Source organism: Podarcis vaucheri (assembly GCF_965113315.1).
Source record: "Podarcis vaucheri genome assembly, chromosome: 2".
Lineage (NCBI taxonomy): Eukaryota > Metazoa > Chordata > Lepidosauria > Squamata > Lacertidae > Podarcis > Podarcis vaucheri.
The window spans coordinates 115607343-115620052 of record NC_138760.1 but is presented as its reverse complement, the minus strand read 5'-3'; the positions used below and the strand labels follow the sequence as shown (position 1 = coordinate 115620052).

General features: G+C 44.1%; 2 protein-coding genes and 1 long non-coding RNA gene across 6 annotated transcripts in view; 2 read left to right on the top strand and 1 right to left on the bottom strand.

Moving 5' to 3' along the window:
• The window catches only part of LOC309524682 (uncharacterized protein), a 139826-nt gene that overhangs the window by 33940 nt on the left and 93176 nt on the right, over window positions 1-12710 (bottom strand). Inside the window, exon 1 of one of the 4 annotated variants that reach the window (XM_082209579.1) lies at window positions 2339-3093. The exons of 2 other annotated variants lie outside the window; for them this stretch is intronic. The gene's annotated coding sequence lies outside the window, so the exon portion shown is untranslated. Of the gene's footprint in view, window positions 1-2338; window positions 3094-12710 lie in introns of those variants that run through there. One more of the 4 variants, XM_082209574.1, reaches the window with a different exon arrangement.
• Window positions 1-12710, top strand: part of NRM (nurim) — a 143494-nt gene that overhangs the window by 43565 nt on the left and 87219 nt on the right. The gene's annotated exons all lie outside the window — the stretch shown is intronic.
• LOC309525433 overlaps window positions 1-12710 on the top strand; it is an 85899-nt gene that overhangs the window by 71026 nt on the left and 2163 nt on the right. The gene's annotated exons all lie outside the window — the stretch shown is intronic.

The following is a 12710-nucleotide window of genomic DNA, read 5'->3' as shown; positions in this document are numbered from 1 at the left end:
GCGGAACTATTTAAAAACTTAAAAGATGATACTGTTAAGGTGCTACACTCAATATGCCAGCAGGTTTGGAAAACTCAGCAGTGGCCACAGGATCGGAGAAGATCAGTCTAGAACGCAATGCCAAAGAAGGGCAGCGCCAAAGAATGCTCCAACTACTGCACAATTGCGCTCATTTCACACGCTAGCAAGGTTATGCTTAAAATTCTACAAGGCAGGCTTAAGCAGTATGCAGACTAAAAACTCCCAGAAGTACAAGCTGGATTTTGGAGGGGCAGAGGAACCAGAGATCAAATTGCAAACATGCGCTGGATTAGGGATAAAGCTAGAGAGTTCCAGAAAAACATCTACTTCTGCTTCATTGACTACACAAAAGCCTTTGACTGTGTGGACCACAGCAAACTATGGCAAGTTCTTAAAGAAATGGGAGTGCCTGACCACCTCATCTGTCTCCTGAGAAATCTCTATGTGGGACAAGAAGCAACAGTTAGAACTGGATATGGAACAATTGATTGGCTCAAAATTGGGAAAGGAGTATGGCAAGGCTGTATATTGTCTCCTTGTTTATTTAACTTATATATGCAGAGGACGAGATGGTTGGACAGTGCTCTCAAAGCTACTAACATGAGTTTGACCAAATTGCAGGAGGCAGTGGAAAACAGGAGTGCTTGGCGTGCTCTGGTCCATGGGGTCACAAAGAGTCAGACACGACTAAGTGACTAAAGAACAACAACAGTGTCCAATCAGCATTCCCTAATGTAGAAGCAATTCTGAGAATGTTCCTCTGAATGATGATTGCAAATTGCCATTTGTAAAGATCCATTTCACAGCTGAAGAAGATAAAAAATGATTTCGGAACAACAATGTCTCAAGATAAATTACTTCAGCCTCATGTACATAGAAAGTGACAAGCTAAGCAGTTTATCATTTGGTGATATCCTCAGTGACTTTGCTTTGGCAAAGGCAAGAAGGAAAGTATTGTAATTTAGATCATGTTTGTGTACTGTTTGTATTCACAGTAAACAATGAATCATGATAAAATTATACAGTTGAATGGGTATTGGGTAGATGCAGTAATACAATTAGTCCTGTAAAATAATTTTTATGTACAGGTGTGTATAGTATTGCTATTATTTATAAATGTGACATATTACTAGAAATACTGTCTTTTACACTCACTACGTGTAACAGGGTACAAAGGTCTGCTGTCCCAATGAAGAATGTGGACTGTTTTTGTAATATTGATACTTATATAAAATAATGCATTGTATTAACTACAATTGCATTGTACAGGCTATAACAATTAATTTCATATTAATAAAGCTATTTATTATTAGTAGTTGTCTGCATTGTATATTTACACCTATTATAATTTCAAGTTATAGCAAGTTTCTAGGACTAGATCATGATTCTTTGTAAACTGTGTTTCTAAAGGAACTTTTGTTATTGCCATATGCCAATATGCATTATTAAGTTTGCATTATTAAGTTTGTTATGAATAAGAAAATCATTTTAAGTTAGAGCTTAATAATTATTTCACTATTAATATACATAATTGTATTTCATTATTGATATATTTCTCAACTGTATTTCAGTTCAACAATTATGTGCACATTTTTTTAGATACCGATTAGGTCCATAAATTACCACACAGCCTATATTCAACACAAAAAACAGCGACAATTTGTTGTTGACAAAAGACAGCTGGACCTATAAAGGGCCCCATGACCTCCAGTAGCTTAGGGCCTCATCCAACCTGCCCCCACTACTTTATGCAAGGAGTGCAAGGAACAAAGAGCTGCTTCGGAGAAGGCCTCACCCCTTCCTTCCTTCTTCCTGCCTGGCCCCCCCCCCCCGCCTTTGTTTTCCTCCCCATCTTTTCCTCTTTCTCCCTCTGCCATCCAGCAATCCATGTCCCCATCTCCTCTACAAAACGGAAGACTTGGATGTTTGGATGTTTCTGGTGTTTCTTATTTTGTTGGAAGCCGCCCAGAGTGGCTGGGGAAACCCAGAAAATGGGCGGGGTATAAATATCAGATTATTATTATTACTATTATTATTACTATGGCGAGCCTGGTCTGCAATACCCAACCCTCTCCCCTTTCCCGCCTCCTTCCCTGCAACTCCCTTTGCACCAGATCCGGGCAGGAGGAAGCTTCTCTCTTTCCTCAGCGGAACACGCCAACCCCCCCCCCCTTCAAGGCCCCATTAAGAGAAACAGCTCCCTTTCCTCCCTTCTCTTCTTCTCCCCGTCCCGGGGCGTCTCATCCTGGACCCCCCACCCCTTGCCAAGCCCCTTCCCTCCTTCCCCGCCCCTGGCTGTGCACTCACCCGAAGCGACCCTGGGCAGCCGGGCAGGAATGGGAGCCCCGGCCTGGGAGGCAGGATATCTCCGGGGGATAATTGTAAGGGGAAAGCCTTGCAGTACCCAGCCAATGGGGAGAGAAGGGAGGGACTCTGGGCTTCGAGTACAGGGAACAGATGCTCCTTGCTTTAAGGGTTAAAGGCAGAGAGTGCAAGCTGCTAGAGGGGAGGGTGCTGCTGCTCGATACTGATTTGGGAAAGGGGGCGCGGCTTAATTAGGACAGCTGACCCGCCCCCTCTGCTGTCCTGCACTGCCCTTGTCCTGCAAGAAATAGGGTGAGTGCAAAGCGCCTCAGGGTGCAGCAAGCTTGGGGGCGCAATACCCATAATTGGGGTTGGGGGTGGAGAGAGAGCAGGCAGGGAAGCGGTGGGTCAGGTGGGGGGGAATTGCAGCTGATTCAACCTCGTTGCAAAAAAGACACAGGGACCTCGCCCTGAAGGTTTTCTCTCTCTCTCTCTCTCTCTCTCTCACACACACACACACACACACACACAGATCCCACGAAGAGCCCTGTAGTTTGATCAAGCCCATCTAGGGCCGCACCCTGTTAGAATCATAGAATCGTAGAGATGGAAGGGGACCCTGAGAGTCATCTAGTCCAACCCCCTGCAATGCAGGAATCTCAGCACTGTCTCCTCACGGTGGCCAAGCCTGCAAGGAGGATGGGAGCCCAAGAGCATCTCTCCCCTTCCGCGGCTTCCGGGAACTGCTATTCAATTAAGCACAATAATATTAATATTACAACCACATTATTTATACCCGCTAATCTGGCTGGGTTTTCCCAGCCACTAGGGCAGCTCCCAACAGAATATTTTTTAAAAACCAATGAAACATCAAACATTAAAAGCTTCTCCATACAGGGCTGCCTTCAGATGTCTTATAAAAGTCAGATAGATGCTTATTTCCTTGATATCTGACGGAAGAGCGTTCCACAGAGTGGGTGCCACTACCAAGAAGGCCCTCAGCCTGGTTCCCTGTCATTGAGTTGATATAGAGCACGGGTGTCAAACACAAGGCCCGCGGGCCGAATCCGGCCCGCCAGACCTCGTCATGTGGCCCGTGTAGCCGCCGCCAGCCTTCACCTTTTTCTCTTGCTTTTTTTTTTTTGACACAAGAAAGTTTACATGGTGCAGCTCCCTACTCGCCTCCCCCCGTCGCTCTTAAGGACGTGGCTGCTGCTTCAAATGTCCCCGCGTCTCTCAACTTGCGCCTTCGTCGTCGGGGGCCGAAGCGAGGCGGGCAGCTGGCTTCTCTCTCCCGCTCACTGCTCAAAAAGAGCAAGCGGAAGGTCAGGTCTCTCCGTGCCGCGGAGGGGGAGTCTTTCTCCTCAGAGAAACTTTTTTTATTCCAGCCTTGGCTCTTCTCCGGGGCTGCTGGATCCCAGCGTGCAAACTCGCCCTGCGGGAGGCGTCCTCTTCTCCTCCGCGCTGGATTTCACCAGCCCGGGGCTTCCCTTCCTCTTCATTTCGCCTCCGTCTCCATCTTTGCACAGCCAGCCTTTCCAGGACCGACGATGCCCGTGATCAAGTTGTTCTTTGGGAATATGGGGTGGCTGAGAAGGGAATAGCGGTTCCTTGGCCACAACCACAGCTTGGAGTAGAACCATCACCTTCTGCCTCGGGTACGGAAGAAAAAGAGGACACCCCATAAAGAGTAACAACAGATTGATCCAGGATGTCTCTGCAGCTGTACAGCTGGAACATTAATGGCGCAAATTCCCCGGAGAAAAGGAGAAGGATCTTTCATATTTTGAAAAAAGAACATTTGGATATAATTTGTCTGCAGGAAACACATGTGACAAGACTCCAAAGGAAAGTGTTAATTAATAAAAGACTGGGCCAAGAATTTATTTCATCAGACAGAGTCAAGAAAAGAGGTGTGGTGATTTATGCAAAGGAGAACCTGTCACCGAAATTTTTATTTAAAGATGAACATGGACGAATCCTGGCAATTGAAATACAAACTCAAGGAGAAAAAGTTTTGATATTAGGAATTTATGCACCAAATGAGGGGAAATCGGAATTCTACAAGAAGTTGCACGAGACATTGCTGGACTATCTGGACTATTCTAACATCATTATGATGGGAGATATGAATGGGGTGGTTTCTACCTTAATGGATAAGTCTCAAAACCAAAATCTGACTAAGGATGGCAGACTACCTAAAACCTTTTTTGAACTGACTGACAATATGGATTTGATTGACACATGGAGGACAAGGAACCCTCTAGGTAAAGAGGGAACTTTCTTCTCTGAGGCTCACCTGTCATGGACAAGAATCGACCAGGTTTGGGTAACTAGAGGGCTGGCACCTAAGACTGTAAGAGTGGAAATCTGCCCAAAGACCTGCTCCGACCATAACGCTCTGAAAATGGAATTAAGATTTACTCCAACCGGTTCCTTCAGATGGAAAATGAATGACAACTTGTTAAGAGATCAAGAGATTGTAAAGAAGGCCCAAAAAGCTTTAAAAGATTATTTTGAAATTAACTTGAACACCTCGGTGTAAAAGAGAATAATCTGGGACGCAAGTAAAGCTGTAATGAGAGGGTTTCTGATACAACAGAACACGATTAAGAAAAAACTCTGGAATGGAAAAAAAGGATAAGATATTACAGAAGATAAAAGATGGAGAGAAAAAATTGAGACTAAATCCAAAATCAAAAGAGACTTTGAGAGAAATTAAATTCCACCAATCACAATATGCGAAATTGATAAATCAAGAAGCGGAATGGAAAATTAAACAAATGAAGCAAAGATCTTTTGAATCAGCGAATAAATGTGGAAAACTGCTAGCATGGCAGTTGAAGAAAAGACAAAAATTGAATTATGTTACCAATCTAGAGGTTGAAGGGAAAAATATTCAGAAACCAGGTGAAATTAGAAAGTGTTTCCAGAAATACTTTAAAAAATTGTACACGCAAGGGCCCGAGGAAGTGTTTGAGATGGACCAATTTTTAAATGTTAACGGCCTACCAGAACTATCCCAGGAAGAGAGATTAATCTTGAATCACAGAATAACGCAACAGGAAATTGAAGATGCCATTCAGAATATGCAGTTGGGCAAATCTCCAGGCCCAGATGGACTTACCTCCAAGTATTATAAGATATTAAAAGCCTATTTGATACAACCATTAATGGAGGTTTGCAACCAGATTATGGATGGAGGGAGGGCGCCGGAAACGTGGAAAGAAGCTTTCATTACATTGATACCTAAAGTGGAAACTGAAAAGACTCAGCTTAAGAATTACCGTCCCATCTCACTCCTAAATGTGGATTACAAAATATTTGCAGATATTTTGGCAAGCAGACTTAAAAAGGTACTGAATGAGGTAATTCACAAGGACCAGGCAGGCTTTCTCCCAGGTAGACATTTGTTTGACAACACCAGGAACATTATTGATATTCTGGAACTTTTGCAAACTAATATTAACACCAAAGCAGTGTTAATCTTTATCGATGCGGAGAAGGCCTTTGAAATATTTCCTGGAAGTTTATGAAGAAAAATTTGGAAGGGATGGGAGTGGGACGGGGGTTTGAAAATGGTTTAGAGGCAATTTATTCAGATCAGAAAGCTAAGTTGATAGTGAACAATGTGGTGACAGAAGAGTTCCAAATTGAAAAAGGGACACGACAGGGGTGCCCTCTCTCCCCCCTATTATTTATTTCAGTCCTGGAGGTGCTTTTGAATATGATCAGGAAGGACCGGCAGGTACAAGGAGTACAGGTCGGAGCGAAACAATATAAACTGAAAGCTTTTGCAGATGACTTGGTTTTGACGTTACAGGAGCCAGAATCTAGTACAAGAAGAGTTTTAGAATTGATCCAGGAGTTTGGTCGGGTGGCGGGTTTCAAGTTGAATAAACAAAAAACTAAGGTATTGGGGGAAAACTTGACATCTTCAGAAACAGATGAGTTCCAGAGGGAAACAGAGTTAAATGTGGTTAAAAAAGTGAAATACCTGGGGGTTAACTTGTCTTCCAAGAATTTGAATTTATTTAAAGATAACTATGAAAAATGTTGGTCTGAAGTTAAAAAAGATCTAGAAATTTGGTCAAGACTGAAACTTTCCTTGTTGGGCCGAATAGTAGCTATAAAAATGAACGTTTTGCCAAAAATGCTGTTTTTGTTTCAAACCTTACAGATCATGGACAGAGTGGAATGTTTTGGAAAGTGGCAGAAGGATATTTCAAAGTCTGTTTGGCAGGGCAAAAAGCCCCGAATAAAGTTTAAAATACTAACTGATGCAAAAGAAAGAGGGGGGTTTGCCCTGCCAGACTTAAGGTTATATTATGAAGCTGCAGCCTTCTGCTGGATGAAAGATTGGTTGTTGTTAAAGAACACTGATGTCCTAGATCTGGAAGGGTTCAATAACTCGTTGGGATGGCATGCGTATTTGTGGTATGACAAGGTAAAAACACATAAAATGTTCAAAAACCATATTGTCAGAAAAGCAATATTTATAGTCTGGACAAAATATAAAGACTTATTAGAAAGTAAGACACCGAGGTGGCTATCACCAGTGGAGGCCAAGGCTCGGAAAAAACCCAATATGGAGGCCGGCTGGCCGACATATGGGGAGATAACAGAAAAAATCGGTGATAATTGGAGGTTACAGAGTTATGAAAGACTAAAGGATAAGGTGCAAGATTGGTTTCATTATGCCCAAATTCATGAGGTGTTTAAGATGGACAAAAAAACAGGCTTCCAGGTGGAAAAATCGAAACTAGAGACAGAATTGTTAGAACCAAAGACTAAGCTATTATCAAGAATGTATAATTTGCTGCTCAAATGGAATACTCAGGACGAGACAGTCAAATCAGCCATGATAAAATGGGCACAAGACATTGGGCACAACATTATGTTTGAAGACTGGGAAAGGTTATGGACCACCGGTATGAAATTTACGGCATGCAATGCCTTGAAAGAAAATATTATAAAAATGATATACAGGTGGTACATGACCCCAGTCAAGCTGGCAAAAATATATCACTTGACTGACAATAGATGTTGGAAATGTAAGGAGGCTGAAGGGACATTCTTTCACCTATGGTGGACGTGTCCTAGAGTGAAGGCCTTCTGGGAAATGATTTATAACGAGCTAAAAAAGGTGTTTAAGTACACCTTTCCCAAGAAACCAGAGGCCTTCCTGTTGGGCATAGTCGGCCAAAAGGTGTTAAAGAAGGATAGAACATTTTTTATGTATGCAACTACAGCAGCAAGAATCCTTATCGCAAAACACTGGAAGATTCAAGATTTGGCCACACTGGAAGAGTGGCAAACGCAGTTGATGGACTACATGGAATTGGCCGAGATGACTGCCAGGATCCGAGATTTGGGAGAAGAAGCAATGGAGGAGGACTGGAAAAAATTTAAGGACTATTTGCAAAAGTTTTACAAATTATATGAATTATAAGAACTCGCACGACTTGGAAAGATTAGCTCCAGCAATGAGAGTGGAGGACATTGAAACTAAATAACAAATTATTGAAAGGACCAATGTTTAAATGTTTAAAAATGTTATTATATTGGCTTTTCAGAGTAAATTGACAATAAGTAATTTAAACTAAAAGGTAAGAATTGAAGTAGAAAAGAAACGCATGAAACAAGGTTATAATTTGCTGATGTTTTTATTGTAAAGAATGCATTGTGGGGAGATGTGGGGAAGTCTGATGATAGACTAAAATAAGTTTTGAAATGATCAATTCTTTTTTCTTTTTTCTTTTCTTTTTTCATAGCTGATGTTTCTTTGTGTAAGTGACTGTACATCTTTATCTGAAAAAAAGCAATAAAAATAATTATAAAAAAAGGGAATATGGGGTGGCTGATGCGGGGGGTGAGTAGGAGAGAGAGAGAGGCGCGCGCACACACACTCCAAACACCCGTAAAATAAATGTAAAATGGGGGTGGCGATGATGATGGCCGTGATGGGAGGGGGCTGTGTTCCCTGGCACCCCCTCCGCTCCCCGCCCCCCACCACCGCCTTCCTCCTCCTCCTCTTGCAATTTCGCGGCAAGCCAAGCGAGGAAGGCGATCTGGCGCCCGGCTCTCTATCTCAGCTCCACAAGTTGGACTCCGCGAAGCGGCGCTGAGCGGTTCTCCCCGCCTTCCGGCACATGTCAGTCCCACTGGCACATTCCTGGGAGGAGATCGGGCGCAGCTCCTTGCAGCCCTTCCATCACTCGGTCACACAATTGGGCGGCTCGCTCTCCGCCCTGCCAGCAGCTCCGGCTTGATCTCTTCCTCCCGCCTCGGGGAAGGAAAGGAAGAAGCTGGAGATCCAGTTGCAGGCAGCGTGCTCGCGCTCTTTTGCCTTTTGCGCTATGCAATGGCACCCCGAGATGGGGGGAGGCAGGGGAATTAGCCAAGGAAAATGAGAGTGCACAAGGCATGTTGATGCTTTCCTGTCAGAGCTCTCTCTCTCTCTCCCACCCCCCCCCATTTTATTTACAGCCCCATGCCTCACTTTCTTCAACAGGAGTTTCAAATAAATGCACATAGGATTGCAGCAATTGTCTCATTAGGGCTCATTCTTTGTAACAACTTTGTTTCCTAGTTCTGCTGGATCTCTCAGCGGCCTTTGATACAATCGACCATAACATCCTTCTGGACTGTTTACATTATTACAAAAAACAGCAATAATTGAATGCAGTGACAATAATTTATGATAATAAAGAGTGGACACATAGTCCTACAGATACAACCCGCCCTTTCAGGGTGACCAAACTGCAGATGCGGCCCCCGATGAATTTGAGTTTGACACCCCTGATATAGAGCATCTAAACTAAATTTGTCGGCTTCTGTCAAAGAAGCAGAATCAGGAAGTTTTTAATGTCTGATGTCTTATTATGTTTTTATATTTTGCTGGAAGCCGCCCAAATTGGCTGGAGAATAATAATAATAATAATAATAATAATAATAATAATAATAATACTTGTTCAGTCTTAAAATTTATTTGTACCTGTGCATTTGGAAACATCAGAATAACTTGCGGGTAATATATTCATACAAAAGCTTTGCTCCCGATTCATTGCAATCCTACCAGCTGAATTTGATCCGAGTCCTGGGATAACTCAGTTGGTAGAGAATGAGACTCTCGGGGTTGTGGGTTCGAGCCCCACCTTGTCAAAAAGATTCCTGCATTGAAGGGGTTCGGCTAGAACAGGGGTCTGCAACCTTTAAGACAAAAAGAGCCACTTGGACCCATTTCTGAAGAAAAAAACAAAACCTGGGAGCTGCAAAACCATTGTGACATTTAAAGCATGCGCGCCGCTGCCCTCTGATCTGACAGCGGGCGGGAAGGTGACGTTGGGACGGTGCGTGACTAATGCACGCACCGCCCCCATGCAACGTCACAGCCAGTACAGCACCCGCCACAGTGGGGAGTGTCGGGGCGCACAATGCGTCTCCTCCCCTCGCTAGTATCCGCCCTGGAGCCGCAGCAAAGGTGTAAAAGAGCCACATGCGGCTCCGGAGCCGCGGGTTGCAGACCCCTGGGCTAGAAGATCCTCTTGGTCCCTTCCAACTCTTTCATTCTGTGGTCTATGAACCTCACTTATTCACAATGAGAGAACCAGCACAATTTTTTTTAAAAAGCAAAATGTTGTTAGAAGTTCTGCAACCCACCTTTGCCTAATAGGAGTTTGCCTTTGTAAAACTGGAGAGTGAAAGAAGGAATCTCAGGGTGGGCTTCTTTTGTGGGGGATATGGCTTTTCTGGTAGGCGGGCAGAAGGAGCTTGGGTCAATCCCTAGCTAGAGATCTGCCGTCCCCTTGTCTTGGTCCAGATTTGGGTCTCTGCCTCCCAGGAGTTTAGACGCAAATGGTTGCCACATGTTGACTGCAGCAGGCAATGGATCCCTCGCATGTGTAAACAACCATTGGGGGTCACTCTGAAACACCACAGAGACTGGGCATTGCTTTGATGAATATCCTGCAACCAACCACCTCCTGGACACTCTGGTCTCTCCCACTGCCAATAAAAACAAAATACCGGTTTACCTGACACTGACACAAAGGCTCACATGCTATAGAAATGAGTGTATAATGTGTTTTAAAATGCCCTTAAGCAGTTGGTGGCATTTTAATTCCCCCCTTTTTTTTGCTGTGTTGGGGGGGGTGGATATCTGGTTCAGGATTAATTTGAGTATAACTGTTTTGTTTTTTGTTGTTTATTGGTTGTATAGTTTGTGTTTTGTTTTTAAGGGGCAGGATCAGGGCTGCATGGGAGTGGGCCCCAGTCAACAGAATGGCTGGGGCAGGTTCCACAGGGGGGGGGGATGCACTGGGACATCTGATCTCAGTGATCATGGGCAGGAGGAGGAGTTACGCTAAGACCAGACCATGTCATTACCGAGGAGGCAGGCTTAGTCGTTGTTCGAAGACTATCCCTGCCTCTGGGTGTGGTCTTGACCGGATGGATACTGGAATCAACAAAGAAAACCCACATGACCTGAAGGTGTTGCTGGACATTTTAAAGCAATATCAGAATGCTATTAAAATCAGTTAAAACTTGTCTCCACTGCCTGCCTTCAGAGATCTGGGACCGTGGCCATGGACAGCTTGTGAAACAGCGTTGTAGGGCAAGGCTGTTTGAAGGGAAGGTGGGAAAATGCATTTCTGCCACAGTCAAGGTTAGTTAACTGACTGGATTCTTGAATAATAGGTTTCTTTTTGCTTTTCACTCACTCCTTTGAGGTTCATGCCGTGTGTCATTACCATAGGAAACAATTTTGGGAGCCCAGTTAGGCAAACAAAACTCATTCTAGGTTGCTCCTTTTGTATCCCAATCCAGAGCACTGTATTCAGATTATTTTGTTGCCACCCTTCACTATAAGGCCCCACCCTCGGCAGTTTAAAGCAATATCAGAATGTTATTAAAATCAGTTTAAATGATTTACATTCTTTACACAGAAAGAATGCAAGCAGGATGAAAAGAGTATCCTGGCAACACACTTCCCCCTGCCAAAAATCCAACATGAGACTGAGTCCTGCAGGCCTATATAGCAGGGCTCAGCAAAAAGCAACCATGGGCCTTGATTTATTTAAGAAACATTCTAGTTTTCTGCTGCCATATCCTTCCTTTCTTCCATCATGAAACTCAAGGTGGTATACGTGTGGCCTCCTACCAAAACCCAGGACTGCTTAGCCTAGGCAGCAATATGTCCTACAAGCCAGCATCATTCAATCTTGGGTCCCTAGATGTTGTTGGACTACAACTCCCATCATCCCCGGCGCTCTTAGCCAACAAGGACCCAACTCTGATGAACTCGGTCTTAGGCCGGAGCCTGCAGGAAAGTTTGGGAACCTCTGGCCCTCCAGATGTTGCTGCATTCCAACCCCCATCAGGCTCAGCAATCGTCATCTATGGCTGTGGATGATGGGAGGTGGATGCTGGCATTGAGAAGAAGTTGAAGGCAAGATATTCTCTCTATTTCCAGTGCACCAGAGCAGCCTGTCTAGTAAAGACATGGAAGAAAATGCTGAGGCACTGAGGGCTTGTGATCCAAAACATTGCCCTTTTCCATCACACTCCATTGCTATCCATCCCTCTCCAGTTTTCCATGCCTGCTGTCCACCAGCTCCCCACCCCCACAGCCAGTTTTCGGTATCCACTGACCATATGCAGTTCTCATTGCGTGGCTTTGGCTATCTTTTCCCCCCACCTAAAGATTTATTGGACATACGTAACCAACGGAGCTGCCTCAAGGTTACTGGTACCTTCCTCTCTTCCTTGACAGAAGGGTTCCATTTTGGCCACATAAAGGCTGGCAGCTAGGAAATTGAATTGGCAATTTGTATACGGGATTTCCTCAGACAGGGTGGGGGTCACAAAGAGAGGGTGGCTCTCGCCTTCATGTCCTGATTGTGAGTTTTGCAGAAATGCCTGGATGGCTGCTGTCAGAGCCAGAGAACTGATGGATGTCAGGCCGACCCTGCATTCTTATCCCTTGCCCCAGGCTCTCCCCACAGTGATGGGAGGTTTATCTCTGTTCTGAAATCTGCTTTTAAAGTAAATTGTGTCAATATATTTGGGTTTGTTTATAAGGCAGAAGTGACGAGCTGCTCCCTAAAAGTGAGCTCTGTATCAACAAAAGTTTAACCTATAATTATTCATAATGAAAAGTTGTAAGAAACGTGAGATTTCCCACCCTTGAGCTTTTGAACTATACCTCTCATCAATCTTGACCATATGGGCTGAGGCTTATGGGAGTTGTTGCCCAACATGTGAGCAACCCCATGTTGGATATCCCTTCTCTATACTTCTTTTATTTAATTTCTATACCACTTTATAATTTTAAGAGAAACCTCAAAGCGATTTACAGCATACTAAATCAATAAAACATACTG